Genomic DNA, 18,971 nt, shown 5'->3' with positions numbered 1-18,971 from the left:
GTAAGAGAAAAAACAACATATAAAGCAAAATTGATCAAATTCCTTAAATGACAGTTTCAGGAATGGGAAAAAATGCCAAGGAACAAGCTTCTAGCAACCAGAAGCAAAGAAAAATGAGACTTAAATAATGTGGAGACAAAAGCGACGCCCATATTTTTTTTTTAGCGCCAAATAAGACGCCCACATTATTTGGCGCCTAAATGCTTTTGGCGCCAAAAATGACGCCACGTCCGGAACGCCGACATTTTTGGCGCAAAAGAACGTCAAAAAATTACGCAACTTCCGGCGACACGTATGACGCCGGAAACAGAAAAGATTTTTTGCACCAAAAAAGTCAGCGCCAAGAATGACGCAATAAAATGAAGCATTTTCAGCCCCCGCGAGCCTAACAGCCCACAGGGAAAAAAAGTCAAATTTTTAAGGTAAGAAAAATGATTGATTCAAATGCATTATCCCAAATATGAAACTGACTGTCTGAAAATAAGGAATGTTGAACATCCTGAGTCAAGGCAAATAAATGTTTGAATACATATATTTAGAACTTTATTAAAAAAGTGCCCAACCATAGAAAATAAGACTTACTTACCCCAGGACACTCATCTACATGTTTGTAGAAAGCCAAACCAGTACTGAAACGAAAATCAGCAGAGGAAATGGTATATATATATATAAGAGTATATCGTCGATCTGAAAAGGGAGGTAAGAGATGAATCTCTACGACCGATAACAGAGAACCTATGAAATAGACCCCGTAGAAGGAGATCATTGAATTCAAACAGGCAATACTCTCCTCACATCCCTCTGACATTCACTGCACGCTGAGAGGAAAACCGGGCTCCAACCTGCTGCGGAGCGCATATCAACGTAGAATCTAGCACAAACTTATTTTTGAGGTTTGGGAAACTTTGCCCCTCCTGGTAGGAATGTATATCCCATACGTCACTAGCTCATGGACTCTTGCTAATTACATGAAAGAAACACACTTTTTCTAAATTTGACCCCCAAAATCTGTTACACTTCTACAACCATCAAACAACACCCATGCTAAATAGTTTCTAAATTTTGTCCTGAGTTTAGAAATACCCAATGTTTACATCTTCTTTGGTTTTTTTTGCAAGTTATAGGGCAATAAATACAAGTAGCACTTTGCTATTTCCAAACCATTTTTTTCTCTCAAAATTATCTCTAGTTACATTGGGACACTGATATTTGTCAGAAATCCCTGAATATCCCTTGACATGTATAGATTTTTTTTTAGTAGACAACCCAAAGTATTGATCTAGGCTCATTTTGGTATATTTCATGCCACCATTTCTCCGCCAAACGCGATCAAATAAAAAAAAAAAAGTTTACTTTTTCCACAAACTTTTTCACAAACTTTAGGTTTCTCACTGAAATTATTTACAAACAGCTTGTGCAATTATGGCATAAATGGTTATAAATGCTTCTCTGGGATCCCCTTTGTTCAGAAATAGCAGCCATATATGGCTTTGGCATTGCTTTTTGGTAATTAGAAGGCCGTTAAATGCTGCTGCGCACCACACTTGTATTATGCCCAGCAGTGACGGAGTTAATTAGGTAGCTTGTAGGGAGCTTGAAGGGTTAATTTTAGATTTAGTGTAGAGATCAGCCTCCCACTTGACACATCACACCCCCTGATCCCTCCCAAACAGCTCAATATATATTCTGCTGTGTAGGATACGCCCTTAGCCCCCAACCTCATTGATCTCCCACAAAGAGCTCTCTTACCCTCCCCCACTAACTATTTTCCACCATTTTGGGTACTGGCAGCTGTCTGCCTGTACCCACTTTGCATTTAAAAGTGTTTTGTTTTTTTTGTTTTTTAATTATCCACTATTTTTCTGTAGTGTAGCTGCCCCCCTCCATACACTACCCCCTCCCAGACCTATTTTGAAAATTGATTTCCCCCCTCTTCTCACACCCACAACCGCCACCCACCACCCTCAACCACTACTTCAAAAATTGTAAGTACCGGATCGCGGGCGCATGCACAAGCCCCCGACCCACCTCCCTGCAGCTGCTCCCACCCACCAACAATCGGCACCATTGCCGGCCGATGCAGAGAGGGCCAGAGAGTGTCTCTCTCTGCATCAGTGTGCCAAAAAAGGTATTGCAGTGATGCCTCAATATCGAGGCATCACTGCAATACCTTAGAAGCTGCTGGAAGCGATTAGGATCGCTTCCAGAGCTTCAAACCCCATAGGACGTGCCTGGCACGTCCTTGGTCATTAAGAAGTTAAAGGGACACGAAACCCCAAAAATGTCTTTTCATTATTTAGATAGATCGTACAATTTAAAAAAAAAAAAAAACTTTCCAATTTGTTCCTATTATTCAATTTGCTTCATTCTCTTGGTATCCTTTGTTAAAATAACAGTAATGCTGGGAACTAGCTGCTGAGACTACATAGCTATACTTTTCAACAAAGGATACAAAAAGAACAAAACAAATTAGAGAATAGAATTAAAATGGAAAACCATTTAAAATTGCATGTTGTATCTGCCATAATTTTACTTCAGCGAGGTGATACATTGCATAGTGTATGCTCCTAGTACTATTTCCTAATTCTTTAGCTAGTAGAAGTCAAGGATAGTGCCATAAACAAATTCTATACAATGCATCACTCTATTGGTACATTTCCTATTGGCTGTACAGGCTCAGTCATGGGGGACCATTATTACTATCTTAAAGGGTCATGACTATAAAATATCATCTGAGCATCTCTATGTAAAAAAAGAAAGATATTTGACCTCAAATGTCCTAAGTATTCACAACCCATTGTAAAGGACTTTAAGCAGCAAATCAGTATGTCTGTCCCAGGACTTGCTAGGGAGCGTGCCTCATGCACACTCATGTTATTTCCCTATTCGGTTTAAGGGAGTTTACTATGAAATCTCATGAGATCACAGTTCATGATCTCAGCACTGCTTATGCTGATTGGCTGCTGTTCATTTCTTCCTTCTTTTATTTTTTGCCTGCAGCTGAACAGCAGCTAAAGTATAAATGTTTACACAGCACTCACTCTGGAGAGCTAAGGAAATTGTGAAGTATAATATTTTCCTTATTTACAAAGAAATGCTCAGGTGATATTTTCCTGTCAGCTTTTTACAGCTATGGTGCCTCACTTTCAAGTGATTTAACATATAAGTAGTATGTCCCTTTAAATTGAATGTATCTTTATGTTTGGGTAATGTCTCCATAAATAATTTAATATTACTCACAGGGTCTTATTTTAGTATATACTTTTTTCTGTTATTTATAGTATATGAAGACTGGTGTAGATATACATTCTGTGACTTTTTTTAAAAAAAAAACTGCTGAATCTAATGCCTACATTCTGGCCTCACTCCAGTATATGGAGACTTCAAAGTTTAGTACCTCATCTGACTACAATATGTGGTGATTGGTGAATTGTGTGAATTTTGGATAAAAATTTTCATCCCATGAAGATGAAGTCTAAAAGGATGTAGCTTTTCTACATGTCCGTAAAATATATTTTAAAGGTTTTCCTACATTATAAAGAACTCTCAAATTGTCCTTTTTTTAAGAACATTGGCAGCATCAGAGATGTTTGTTGATGAAAAGCTCCATAGCAACCACTCATGAGTGTCTATGAGTCTATGAGGTCATCACCACAGGGTCTTGTGATGTAATAATGCTCTGAGTAAATAAATGTTATGTTTCAGTATTTTCTTAAATCATTTGCCAGAGAATCTTACTAGGTTAAGACAATCCAGCGAGTTTTGAGTGAGAAGACAAAAGCTAAAGTCCAGTAAAACGGCAGCAGCCGGTGTCCCCCAATAAACAAAGAGTCAGCATCTATTGACAGGTAAATATCAACATCTATTGACAGGTAAAGTGTTTAGAAAAAGGCTCATAGGTCTAATCTGTATCTAACATTGTTTTGCAGTTTGCCAGTCCTGTTCAGTCCTCCTGAATAATGAACTACCAGCTGATTTTTATCATCTACTTCCTGCTGTGGTCTGAGCTCTATGCCAGACCACTCCCTGCAGAGTCAGTGGAGGTTGGAAACAGCGTTGATCTGCTAGAGACCTTGCGGGAGAAGCGATCCATAGGAAAGATTCTGAGTGGAATCGGAAAGAAAGCAGGAAAAGCGGTATTAAAGAAAGCAGGAGAGGCGGCCAAGAAAGCCGGAAAATGGGCGGCAAAGAAAGTAGTAGATCTTATAAAGGGAAAGTCCAAGGAATCGGGTGAAAACTCAGAGGAGGCTGTTCCCACAATTGATTCTAATCAATAAAAATATCAAAATCAAAAATGATGGATAAAGGAGTGGTCTGTTCATTTAAAATATTAGGTTTTCCTTAGTATTAGATATACATAGTTGTGTATGTGTCTCTCTGGTAGGTGCTTATATCAGGGGGGCTTTTTGTATGTGCTGTAATTGATAGGTTATATATACAGCAGGGCTTGGGGGTGTAAGTGTACACTCAAATATAATAGTGTTAATATTTGTGTATGGAACTCAAGTGTAACAATGCTCTTAAAGTGCTTCAAGATACATTTATAGTTCATTCTGAGCATCTCTATGTAAAAAAGGAAAATATTTTACCTAAAACCAGAGTAAGTGCTGTATAAACAGTTATACTTCAGCTACTGTCCAGCTGCAAGTGGGAAACAAAAAAACAATGCTACTGTAGTTGTACCCATCAGTTGAATGCCCCTTTAACTAAAATATTCAAACTAAAAGGTTTGTCCACTTTTGCAAATAATTTTACAGGACAAATATTATAGGTATGAAATCAACAGATGCTACAAAATGTATTAAACAAGCATCCAACAAAATACCAAATATACAAATAACATCTGTATAGGGCAACTGTAACACACAGATTGTTCAATATCAATAACTAAACATAAGATCCCAGAGAATTCATCCCAAAGAGGAAATGATGGTCTATTTAATCAACCAAGTTCTCTAATTTGTGTGTTTTCCTCTCCCTTGTCACTGTCATTAGGTCACTTTGTTCATACACAGTATTGGCCCTTTAACCCATTAAGCATGTCACTGTCATTAGGTCACTTTGTTCCTACATGGTACTGACCCTTTAACCCATTAAACATGTCACTGTCACTAGGTTATTTTGTTCCTACATGAGACTGACCCTTTAACCCATTAAACGTCACTGTCATTAGGTCACTTTGTTCCCTTTAACCCATTAAACATGTCACTGTCATTAGGTCACTTTGTTCATACACAGTATTGACCCTTTAACCAATTACACATGTCACTGCCACTAGGTCACTTTGTTCCTATATGAGACTGACCCTTTAACCTATTAAACATGTCACTGCCATTAGGTCACTTTGTTCCTACATGAGACTGACCCTTTAACCTATCAAACATGTCACTGCCATTAGGTCACTTTGTTCCTACATGAGACTGACCATTTAACCTATTAAACATGTCACTGCCATTAGGTCACTTTGTTCCTACATGAGACTGACCCTTTATCCTATTAAACATGTCACTGCCATTAGGTCACTTTGTTCCTACATGAGACTGACCCTTTAACCCATTAAACATGTCACTGTCATTAAGTCACTTTGTTCCTATATGAGACTGACCCTTTAACCTATTAAACATGTCACTGTCATTAGGTCACTTTGTTCCTACAAATGATGGATAAAGGAGTGGTCTGTTCATTTAAAATATTAGGTTGTCCTTAGTATTAGATATACATAGTTGTGTCTGTGTCTCTCTAATAGGTGCTTATATCAGGGTTTTTGTGTGTATGTGCTGTAATTGATAGGTTATATGTACAGCAGGGCTTGTGGGGTGTGAGTGTAAACTCAAATATAAAAGTGTTAATATTTGTGTATGGAACTCAAGTGTAACAATGCTCTTAGAGTGATTCATGATACATTTATAGTTCATCCTGAGCATCTCTATGTAAAAAAGGAAAATATTTTACCCAACATCAGAGTAAAAGGTTTGTAAACAGTTGTACTTCAGCTACTGTCCAGCTGCAAGTTGGGAGAAAAACAATAGCCAATCAGCATCAGCAGTGCTGAGGTAATGCTTTGCCTTTGTTGTGATCTCATGAGAATTCTTAGAACTTACTTAAAGGGACAGTAAACCTTAAAAATAATGTTATATAATTCTGCAAATAGTGCAGAATTATATAACATTATATTAGCCAAACTTTATAAAACCTAATGTACCTTTTTAATTTTTAAAAAATAACTCTGTTTTACAGACCCGCTATCTGTACTCTGCTGAGCGGGTCTGTTATATTAACACAGCGCATCGGGCCAGCTGTATAGTCACAGCCCGGGGCGACCGCGCCATAAGACTAAGTGCAGCTCGCTCCTGCTGTCAGACAGAGCAGGAGCGAGCTGCACTTAGTCTTATGGAAATCAACCAGTCAACCTTGTCACTGTCATTAGGTCATACATGTGACTGACCCTTTAACCCATTAAACATGTCACTGTCATTAGATCACTTTGGTCCTACATGGGACTGACCCTTTAACCCATTAAACATGTCACTGTCATTAGATCACTTTGGTCCTACATGGGACTGACCCTTTAACCCATTAAACATGTCACTGTCATTAGATCACTTTGGTCCTACATGGGACTGACCCTTTAACCCATTAAACGTGTCACTGTCATTAGATCACTTTGGTCCTACATGGGACTGACCCTTTAACCCATTAAACCTGTCACTGTCATTAGCTCACTTTGGTCCTACATGGGACTGACCCTTTAACCCAGTAAACGTGTCACAGTCATTAGATCACTTTGTTCCTACATGGGACTGACCATTTAACCCATTAAACATGTCATTGTTATTAGGTCACTTTGCTTCTTCATGAGACCGACCCGTTAACCCATTAAACATGTCACTGTCATTAGATCACTTTGCTTCTTCATGAGACCGACCCTTTAACCCATTAAACATGTCACTGTCATTAGATCACTTTGCTTCTTCATGAGACTGACCCTTTAACCCATTAAACATGTCACTGTCATTAGGTAACTTTGTTCCTACATGAGACTGACCCTTTAACCCATTAAACATGTCACTGTCATTAGGTAACTTTGCTCCTACATGAGAAAGACCCTTTAACCCATTAAACATGTCACTGCCATTAGGTCACTTCGCCCCTACATGAGACTGACCCTTTAACCAATTAAACATGTCACTGACATTAGGTCACTTTGCACCTACATGAGACTGACCCTTTAACCAATTAAACATGTCACTGTCATTAGGTCACTTTTCTCCTACATGAGACTGACCTTTAACCCATTAAACATGTCACTGTCAATAGCTCCTTTTGTCCCTACACAGAACTGACCATTTAAATCTTTTAAGAGTACCAAGCCTATTAAAAATCTGTAATATGGGGGGCGGAGCCAACAGCGTGCAAGAGAGGTCGCAAATTTTCAGAGCTCCGGAGTAATTCGTGATAATAGGGACCTAAAACTGGACTTAGACTTATTATGGGCATTTACTACAAGGGGATTGCCTTTCTAAAGCCCTGTATGATGTATGGAGGATGCTCGATCTGGCTGCGGGGGTACTAATTGTGTTCTAGCTCTGACAGACTTTCCTACAAATTTCACAAACGGCGGCCATTTTATCTCCCTCGTGGGAGCTTAGTTAATATGATGGACTCTCGTCTAATACTTGCTGAAATTGGAAGACTCCTAACCTATCACAGGAAGGCACTCTTTGCATCTATACATAGCACCATTGTTCTAGAGGAAAAATGCGGACCTGCGAAGGTGGGGGTTCCGGTCTCGGCCAAAGTGGCTTTTACTAAGGGGGATGCTTTGGGGCCCCAGCATCCTCCACGCCCTCCTAGTTTTGCACCGGCTGAGACAGAGACATCTAGTAAAGCTGTAGTGACTGCCGCTGAGACCACATCACCTGAAGTGACTCCCAAAAGTCAAGCAAGTGCGGACTTCACTCGCATAGAGTATGGGCCACAGGAAACTATCAAGTATTTTGGCGCTCCTAGTACCGCTTCTCATCTGGCCGCCCTTAGTATTTCCCCACTGGCCTTACAACTCAGGATGGCATCGCGTCAACTCCCTCCTACTTACAGTCAAGGCTGCCTACCTTGTTCTTTCCGGCATCTCATCCCTGAGATGCATGTTGTAGAGGCACAGGAGGGTCAGGATGGGTATCGGATAGAAAAGACAGGCTACTCTCTCTGCAGACAGACTTGGCAACAACACGGCAGACCCTAAATGAACTTTTACACCGGACAACTCTACCATAGACCTCCTCTAAATCTCATGTGAGCCCATCCTGGCTGAGATGCCGGACTTTATATTTCATTACAATTACTGCTGCCTTCTATAACGAAGTGTGTAGGCATGGAGTAGCGGGTTGCTAGCTTCTATAATGTTACATTACAAGTGGAGGCCATCACACCCACTCAGAGTACATGGGTGATGTTATGTTTTTTTAGTTTTTCCCTTTAGATAGCTGTTTTAACGCTAATGCTGTTACATATGTAGAGTGTTTTCAGATGTGAAAGACGTGTGTAATCTTGTAAAAGATGTGAAAGATATGTGTAATCGTGTGTAAACCTTGATTGTGTTTTTGTGTCTGTGTTTAATGATACTTTCTCTGGCTAATGTTAACTCTCACTCAGAGTTTTAAACTACTAACCTATTCATCGGCGGAAGTGATTACAACTGGCACAGGGGGACATATTGTATAGCAACATGGTGCTTGTTATGTTACTTGAGTGGGCTGGACCCATGTTAAAGCTCTTCTTTTAATGCATCCTGATCTTATACCATTGATGTTTATCCTAATATTCTCCCCCAAGCAACTATTTGATATATCATTTGTACTGTTGTAATCCTCCTACCAGACCATATGTATTAGCCCTGTGCATTTAGCTTCTCCTACCATCCATATTTGCTGTTTACTCAGTTATGTCTCCTTGAGTGACTCTCCCACAAATCACGCCCAAGTAGTATTAAATGCTCTTTTAGGGAGTAAGAGTCCTGATATACATAAAACTCCATTTGTGGTGTCAGAATTTTATTTTATTAGCTTTGATATTTATTTACCATGTTTCAAGAGCCTCTGTACTAATCTCAGCCCTGTTGGGTTTTAAATATGTAACAAATATGTCGCCTCTAGCTGCTGCACATAACCTTTGAGATTAATTGTTATTCGTTTTAATCCTTTACCATATTTGATGTACAGGGAACTATTTAAACGGTTCAATGAACATGTATTATTCTAGCCCTCATTACGGGAGCTCATAGTAACCATTTTATGTTTGAGCCTTTTATACAAGGAATTTATTTGTAGTATTTCACTCTATATGTGCTAACCCTATATATATATATATATATATATATATATATATATATATATATATATATATATATAGTCTACTGATTATTTTACCTTACTCTTTTGTTTGAGACTTTGGTCTCCTACGCTATAAATTTTATTCATCGTATACAGCCTACCACCTCCCCCCCCCCCCCCCCCCGTAGTGGAATGCACCTCCTATTTTAGGAGGGTTAACCTTGCGGCTTCTCTTGTCTATGCCGCACCCTTACTATTAGATGTGTTCTATTAGATGTGTTACAACAGTTCTTGTCATAATTACAAATACACATTATAAAGCAATAGTTCACTGCAAGAACTCTAAAAAATAACAAATTAAAAATAAAATGGAAGTTCAACATTTGGGATCCTAGAGTGGTCTCTTCCAGTCAGAGGGTACCTCCTGTAGCCTTGCACTCTCTATATTAATAAGGGGTCCATGAGTGGCCTCAAGTATCAACTAGGAGGTATACAGTCATGACAGGCAAGCATTTTATCTATACCCCCATGATATGTAATTATTGTATATTGTTTGCCCTAATTTCCTATTGCTTGTATGTTTCTTTCCAGTTAATCTATATGTTTTCGTTGATGACATGACATGCATGTAAGCTTTTATTTGAACTTCAATAAAAACTATTTAAAAAAAAAAAATCTGTAATATTATCTGTGCCTTATGTTTTTGCTATAAAACACAATATTTACTGATGGAATTTCTTCTTTACACCATAATGTGAACATACCAACCAATCAAGCAGATTTTATTTTACAGTGTATTGAGTTTATCCTGAGTAATAAACTACTTCAGTTTTAATGGAGAATATTTTCTCCAAATTAAAGGGACTGCAATGGGTAGAAGGTTTGCACCAAGCTATGCGAATCTGTTTATGGGCAGATTTGAGTCAGTCCATATTATGAATACGCAGTGGGACGCAAACTTCTTTAAAAGATACATTGATGACATCTTTATAATTTGGAAAGGGGGGTGAAGAACTACTTAATATTTTCATGGAGGATCTCAATCGGAATGAATGGGGCCTATCCTTCACTTACGAATATAGCAGACATAGGGGCATATTTATCAAGCTCCGAATGGAGCAGTGGTCACAAAGACCGCTGCTCCATAACCTGTCCGCCTGCTCAGAGCAGACGGACAGACATCGCGGGAAATCAATCCGATCGAGTACGATCGGGTTGATTGACAACCCCCTGCTGGCGGCCTATTGGCCGCGAGTCTGCAGGGGGCGGGGTTGCACCAGTAGCTCTTGTGAGTATTCAGCAAGGTCTGTTGGACCTGATCCGCACTGTCGGATCAGGTCTGACAGACCTTGATAAATAGGGGCCATAATATCAATTTTCTGTACATATTATTATTATTATCGGTTATTTGTAGAGCGCCAACAGATTCCGCAGCGTTATAAACAAAGAGGGAGTACAACAAAACAATTGTAGGGATCAAATGGGTAGAGGGCCCTGCCAAGAGTTGCACTGTTGTAGTCAGCTCTTAAGAAGGTGATCTACAAACAGCTGGACTCTTAGCCTTACATGCTAAGGGAGTTCAGGGGATAGCAATGGAGGAGTGGAACTGGTATAAAGTAAGGTTAGCATAGGTTGTATGCATCCCTGAACAGTAGAGTCTTTAGGGAGCGCTTTAAGCTTTCAAAACTAGGGGAGAGTCTTGTGGAGCGAGGCAGAGAGTCCCACAAGATGGGAACCCTGTCTGGAGAAGTCCTGTAAATGGGAGTGCGATGAGGTAACCAGAGAGGAGGAGAGTAGGAGGTCATGAGCAGAGTGAAGGGGACGGGATGGAGAGTATCTGGAGACAAGGTCTGAGATATAGGGGGAGCAGTGAAGTTGAGGGCTTTGTATGTCAGAGTGATAATTTTGTGTTTGATCCTAGAGGCAAGAGGAAGCCAGTGAAGGGATTGGCAGAGAGGTGCAGCAGATGAATAGCGACGTGTAAGGAAGATGATTCTGGCAGAGGCATTCATTATGGATTGTAAAGGAGCTAGGCAGCAGGTAGGGAGACCAGAGAGGACAGAGTTGCAGTAATCGAGGTTGGAAAGAATGAGAGAGTGGATTAAAAACTTAGTTGTGTCTTGTGTAAGGAAGTGTCTAATTTTAGAGATTTTTTAAGGTGGAAGCAGCAGGCTTTAGCCAAGGACTGAATATGAGGAGTGAAAGAAAGATCTGAGTCAAATGTGACCCCGAGACATCGGGCATGTGGGATAGGGGTAATAATGGAGTTGTCAATGGTTATAGAGAGATTGGGGGTGGAGATTTTGGAAGAAGGGGGAAAATGAGAAGCTCAGTTTTGGAGAGATTTAGCTTGAGGTAGTGAGAGGACATCCAGGAAGAGATGTGATAAAAACAGTTGGTGACACGGGTTAGCAAGGAAGGAGATAGGTCTGGTGCAGAGAAGTAGATTTGGGTGTCGTAGGCATACAAATAATATTGGAAACCGTGGGACTTTATTAGGGAACCTAGTAATGAAATGTAGATTGAGAAGAGAAGGGGACCGAGGACAGAGCCTTGTGGTACTATGACAGAAAGTGGTGATGGGGCAGAGGAGGCCCCAGAGAACTGGAGGTATAAGGCAAGCGGCCGCTCCAAACTCCCATGCCGGTCCGAACTGTGGCTCAGGGTGATGACGTCACAGACGCCGCCGTGATAATGGCAAAGTTAAACACGAAGGTCATGTGGTGACTGGGTGCAGTGCCTAGGATTGGCAATGAATCAATTGCCACAATGCAGCATAAAAAATAGAGAAAAGGCAGCACCAGCATTAAATTCAAAAAAACTCACTTTATTCTCTTACAGGCAAAACAAGTGTGACATGGAAAAAACGTCTGACGCGTTTCACGCCCCCTAGTGGCGTTTCATCTCTGATGAAACGCCACTAGGGGGCGTGAAACGCGTCAGACGTTTTTTCCATGTCACACTTGTTTTGCCTGTAAGAGAATAAAGTGAGTTTTTTTTAATTTAATGCTGGTGCTGCCTTTTCTCTATTTTTTATGAGGCCCCAGAGAAGGCTACACTAAAGGTATGGTTTGACAGGTAGGAAGAGAGCCACGAATGGGCTGTGTCACATATGCCGAAGGATTGGAGGGGTTGGAGCAAAAGAGGGTGGTCAACAGTATCAAAGGCTGCGGACAGGTCAAGGAGGATAGGCAGAGAGAAGTGGCCTTTTGATTTTGCTGTAAGTAGGTCATTGGTAACCTTAACAATGGCTGTCTCTGTGAAGTGATGGGGACGAAATCCAGATTGCAGTGGGTCAAGAAGGGAGTTTAACGTAAGGAAATGGGATAGGCGTGCATATACTAGTTTTTCAGAAAGTTTGGAGGCAAGAGAAGGAGGGAAATAGGGCGGTAGTTGGATGGGGAGGTAGGATCAAGGGAAGGTTTTTTGATGATAGGTGTGACCAGTGCATGTTTCAGCGATGAGGGAAATATACTGGTGCTGAGGTTGAAAATATGTGTTAGTATAGGGGTAAGGGTAGCAGAGCAGGAGGGGAGTAGCTTTGAGGGGATAGGGTCAAGGGGACAAGTTGTGAGGTGAGAGCGCAGTATAAGTGCCAAAACTTCTTCCTCAGTAACAGGGGAGAATGAGCTAAGTTTAAGGTTATGTGGGTTGTGGTTGAGTAATAGCATTTGGGGGGGGGGAATGGAATTATGTTGAGAGCTGATTTCATTTCTGATGTAGTCGATTTTGTTATTGAAGTGGTTGGCAAAGTTTTGAGCTGACAAAGAAGTTGTATTAGGAGGTGCGGGAGGGCGGAGGAGAGTATTAAAAGTGGAGAACAGACGTTTTGGGTTTGAAGAAAGATTAGAGATAAGAGTAGAGAAGTAGTGTTGCTTATGGAGATTAAGGGCAGAATAGTAGGAGTTCAAGATGAATTTGTAATGAAGAAAATCAGCTGAACTCCGAGATTTTCTCCAGTGCCACTCAGCAGTACAGGAACATCTGCGTAGGTAACGTGTCAGAGGAATATGCCAGGGCTGAGGATGAGTGTGTGATATCCGAGCTATGGTAAGCGGGGAGAGATTGTCAAGGACGGATATAAGGGTGGAATTATAGTGGCAGATAGATTTTCAGGGCAGGAAAAGAAGAAGGATGAGAGGAGAGGTTTGAGGGAATTAGCAAGCTGTTGCTGATCTAATGACATAATGCTTCTGTGAAGTTTGGTGTGAGGAGTAGAAGGAGGGAGAGTTGTAGGGAGGGATGATATGTTGCAAGTAAGGAGATGGTGGTCAGAAAGAGGAAAGGGGGAGTTTGTGAAGTTTAAGAGAGTGCATCAATAGCTAAAGATCAGGTCAAGAGAGTGACCGTCTTTGTGAGTGGGAGAATCAGTCCATTGTGACAAACCGAAAGAGGAAGTGAGTCGCAGAAGTTGTTTTGCAGATGAGGCAGTGATATTGTCAACAGGGATGTTGAAGTCGCCAAGAATGAGGGCAGGGGTGTCTGAGGAAAAGAAATAAGGTAGCCAGGCAGCCAAGTGATCTAGAAATTGAGTTGAGGAGCCAGGGGGTCAGTATATCACTGCAACACGTATAGAGAGAAGAGAGAATAAGCGAATCATGTGGGTTTCGAATGAGGGAAATGTGAGGGAAGAGATGGGATGTATTTGTTGAAAGGTGCAACAAGAGGAAAGTAAAATACCTACACCACCTCCTTGTCTATTACCAGACCTAGGAGTGTGACTGAAGTGGAGACCCCCATGTGACAGTGCAGCAGTGGATGTGTCTAGGAGAGAGAGTCAGGTTTCTGTTAGGGCCAGAAGGTTGAGGGAGCGGGAGATGAAGAGGTCATGTAAAGAAGTGAGCTTGTTGCAAACAGAGTGAGAGTTCCAGAGTGCACAAGTGAAAGGGGTAGTGGCTTTTGATGCAAGAGAAATGTGAGTAAGGTTTGCAGAGTTTTGTTTTCTCAGTCTATGGGACGGTACACATGGATGTGCACAGCTAGGCAGTGGTGGGGACCAGGATTAGGGGAGATGTCACCAGCAGTAAGTAAAAGTAGGAGGGAGAGTGACATGAGATGAGATATGGATTTGCAGTAGTGAGACTGCTTTTGAGACAAGCTGCAGGGGGGAGAGAGAGTGTTTAGGAATAGGTAAAGTTCATGAGTACAAAAGTAAGGTGAGTTTAAGAGAGATAGGCTAATGAACAGTGCAGGTGGAGAGGGAGAAGGAGTAACTGAATAATGTAGTTTGTTATAGAGACAAGAGGTAGCAAAAATGGATTATGAATATATTGATACATTTTACAAAAGTGGGAACCAGTTAAGCACATAAGACACAGAATTACAGTAGCAACTGCATAAGAAAACAAAAAGGTATATGAAACATAATTTCATTACATAGCTGTAGAAATAAAAGATTATCAAAATGGGTAGATTCAAATAACTACATACATTATAACAGCTGCCATTATGACCAATGGAAAACAAATATACCTAAAGGCCAATTCACCCGACTGAGAAAGAATTGTTCAGATATAGACAATTACAATGAGCAAGCTAAAATACTCAGGCAGATTTATAGAAAGAGGGTACAATGAAGAATGAATTACTGTAGCTATGGCAAGTGCATGAAAACTAGAAAGAGAAACTCTAATTACACCTAAAGAATATAAAAATTAAGAAAAAAAATGACCAAAATTTTGACAGACTTCCTTAATCAATATAGCTTGAATTTTAAATTAATAAAGAAAATACTATTTAAATATTGGCATCTGGTCCAAAAAGATCCTGTCCTGAACGAAATTATAGGAGAGAAACAGAAAATGATATAAAGAATCCTCAAAACCATCCTAGATCCTAGTGAATATAAGGAACTAGATGGTAAATATAATAAAGATATAGCAGGGAAAATTCTATCCATGCCATAAGTGTAAGGCATGTAAGTTCAGTAATAAATGACAAGTAGTAGAATCCACTAATTCAAATTTTAAAATAACCATCAAGGATACTATAAGATGTAACGACTCAAATATGGTTTATCTAATTCAATGCCCATGCAAAAAACAATATTTTGGCCAAACAGGATGCCCCCTACAGGATGGAATTAGTCAAAACTAAATCCAAATTTTTTTCTTTCATGATTCAGATAGAGCATGTCATTTTAAGCAATTTTCTAGTTTACTCTTATTATAATTTTTTCTTTGTTCTCATGCTATCTTTATTTGAAAATGAGCCGGACAATTTTAGGTTTAGCACCTGGGTTGCACTTGCTGCTTGGTGGCTAACTTTTAGCCACCAATCAGCAAGTGCAACCCAGCTAGCAAGAGAACAAAGAAAAATTAATAATAGGAATAAATTAGAAAATTGCTTAAAATCACATGTTCTATCAGAATCATGAAAGAACAAATTTAGGTTTACTATCCCTTTAATATTGAATGGGGATTCGAAGACCATCTCCTTTCTAAACATTTTAAAGAATGCTATGATCAGAAAACAGATGGTTTCCAATATTGGGGAGTTAGAAAAGTTAAAATAAAGAGAGGAGGAAATATTACCCAAAACCTTCTATGCACTGAAGCAGAATTAATTTTTAAATTTTAGAACACTCACCCCAGAAGATAATTAGAAAAAAAACTACTTAGACACTAATTTCAGATCTTTGTCTTTTATATATATATATATATATATATATATATATATATTTTATTTTATTTTTTTCTTATATACATCTCTTTTATATAGGTATATATATATATATATATATTCTATACACAGACCTCACACACTGATTTTATATAGTCATATAATTTATCTTTTTACGCGGATGCAATATTGTTTTTATATTTCGATTTTCATATTTTCATACTTCCAACATAATTTATTAGGAATCTCTAATAAATTTGTAATAAATGTTGTATGCATATTTGAATGAATGATATATAACTACCATTATGATGGGCAGTACGAATATTTGAGGTTGCCCAACCCACTGCTATTATTTGGATCTGGTTACCCTCTAAACACAATATATGCTGTCTGTGTATACATCATTTTTATTCAATAATTTGTATTCAATATCCAGTTCTTATTCAACATACAAGTGCTTATACATAATACCCAACAAAAAGATGTGTATAGACCTGGGAATTATGATATGCGTAAAGTGTAAAAGGTATATGAAATAAATTTGAATTTTGTTCTTGAAAGAGTCATACTGTGGCATTAAGAAACCTATAATATTTCTTTAAGAAACACACACTTTGCCTTTAAGACCTGGGGTATAAAAAAGCCCAAGTTTTGACAACAAGCCATCTTGATGAAGGCAGTATCTGCCGAAACGTGTAGAAGGAGGATTTGTCGCATATAAGAGAGTGAAAAATGTCACGTTTGCTGTTTGGAGTTTTTGAATTTGGAGCCTAAATCTATTCCGGTTACCTGATTGGTTACAGGTCACATGACCACCGCTCAGTACGGTCGATGAAAACGCTGCCAAGACGCTAAACGCTAGCAGTGAGGAAAATCACACAGACTAAGGAACATTGGAGATTACATTACTCTACAGATTACAGGACTTATCTCTCTATTTACATACAGACATTAGAGAGGATACCAAGAGAAATACTAACCTACCCAGGTCTATTTCATTGCTGACTTCCTGAAAAGTAATCCTATTGTAACACGCTTACTGGTTATAATTGGTTCTAATTATTTATCTAGGACATTTGGTACTGACATACTCGGCCCCACTGTGTATAGAGATAACATACCTGTCATGTTTTGAAAGCTTGTTCTTAAAGTTTGTTTTTAAGTCTAGTCAAAATTAAACTGTCATGATTAAGATAGGGAATGCAATTCTAAACTTTCCAATTCAATTTTTTTTTATCAAATTTGCTTTGTTCTCTTTGTATTCTTTGTTGAAAGCTAAACCTAGGTAGGCTCATATGCTAATTTCTAAAACCTTGAAGGTCACACCTTATTTCAATGCATTTGGCAGTTTTTCACAGCTAGAGGGCGTAATTTCATGTGTTTCATATAGATAACACTGTGACCACACCCTGGATTTACAAGTGAGAGGGCACTGATTGGCTAAAATGCAAGTCTGTCAAAATAACTGAAATAAGGGAGCAGTCTGCAAAGGCTTAGATACAAGGTAATCACAGGGGTAAAAAGTGTATTAATAGAATTGTTTTTATGCAAAACAGGCGAATGGGTAATAAAGGGATTATCTATCTTTTTAAACAATAACAATTCTGGAGTAGACTGTCCTTTTAAGTTGTGGCCACAACGCTTGAACTTTTTTACTATTATTCACACTTTCTGGGGATCAAGATCAAGCTGAGCATGTGCAGAAGCTCACAGGGTATACGTATAATAGTCTTTGATTGGCTGATGTCTATCATATGATACAGGGGTCCGGAAAATGGGAGAAAAAATACATTTGTCAGAAAAAAAATCTACTGCTTATTTGAAATTCAGAGTAGGTGTTAAATCATTGTCTTTTTATTATGCACTTGTTAATTATGCAATTCTAATGGATTGAGTGGTCCTTTAATCTATCCAAATCACATATGAATTGCATAATTTTAAACATAACTTGATTTAATTATAATTTGTGCAACAGACATTGAAAAAAAACTAATATTAGTTCATTTTAGCCACATGGTGCCATTAAGGGCTACATTACACGTGAAGTGTTAACACGATTGTGATATTGCAATATCGCAATCACGTTAATGTACGCTCATATTACAAGTTGAAAATAAATGCAATAGCTCTTTTAACAAAAAAAATATACTAAAAAAAAGACCCATCCCCCAAAAAAACACAATGTTTTTACTCACCATCTTGAATCCAGCACCTTGGGGGGCAGTGGCTAGTCCACAAAGGCAGCAGTCTCCTGGCGGGGGTTTCTCGGTCCTTGGACGGTCCATTTTCTGATCTTCCACCCGATCCTTCTTCATGCTGTCACCGCAGCACACTGAAGATTAAATGCAAGGTTCCCCCTTATATAGTGCTGCTCTTGCATTTCAATTGGGTGATTTTTTAATTAAAATTCAAATGAGCCAATAGAAAATAATTTCATTATATTAGCTGATTTGAATTTTAATTAAAAAATCAACCAATATGGGGGCGTGTCTGCACGGCGATCCTGAGCGGTCGCACTTCTCAGAGCTCCTGTGGAATCTCTACTAAACCGCCGTTTACAGGAGACCTATTACAGCAAAATTTACCCTACTTTTATGCAAAAGCAAGCCACAACACTGGGGCTTTAATATCACCTCAAATCCAGCTGTATTTGTGATACCGGAGCCCAGACGCAGACAACTAAGGCCTAGGGCGGCGGCCCATCATAGGCGGCGCTACCCCCCTCGGTTATCCGAGGTACTAAGCCACAACCAACCATATTGACAACTCGACTAAGACACTTTCAAAGCGATATAGAACATATAAGAAAAAATAAAACAAACAAGACCGTTCACAAACTACGTTCATACCTCAGCCAAAATGGCTACTGCAGGACACATGAAGTTCCAAGATACCAACAACGCACAATGGCACAAGTTTGAAGCACTGTGTCAAAGACTTATCAATAATGCCCCACTAGATTTTTTGAAAAACAAAATATATGATACCCAAGTGACACCAGGTCCACTTGAAACTATA

The sequence above is a fragment of the Bombina bombina genome, chromosome 7 (genome assembly GCF_027579735.1).
Source record: "Bombina bombina isolate aBomBom1 chromosome 7, aBomBom1.pri, whole genome shotgun sequence".
NCBI classification, from domain to species: Eukaryota; Metazoa; Chordata; class Amphibia; order Anura; family Bombinatoridae; genus Bombina; species Bombina bombina.
Note: the sequence above shows the minus strand (reverse complement) of the source record.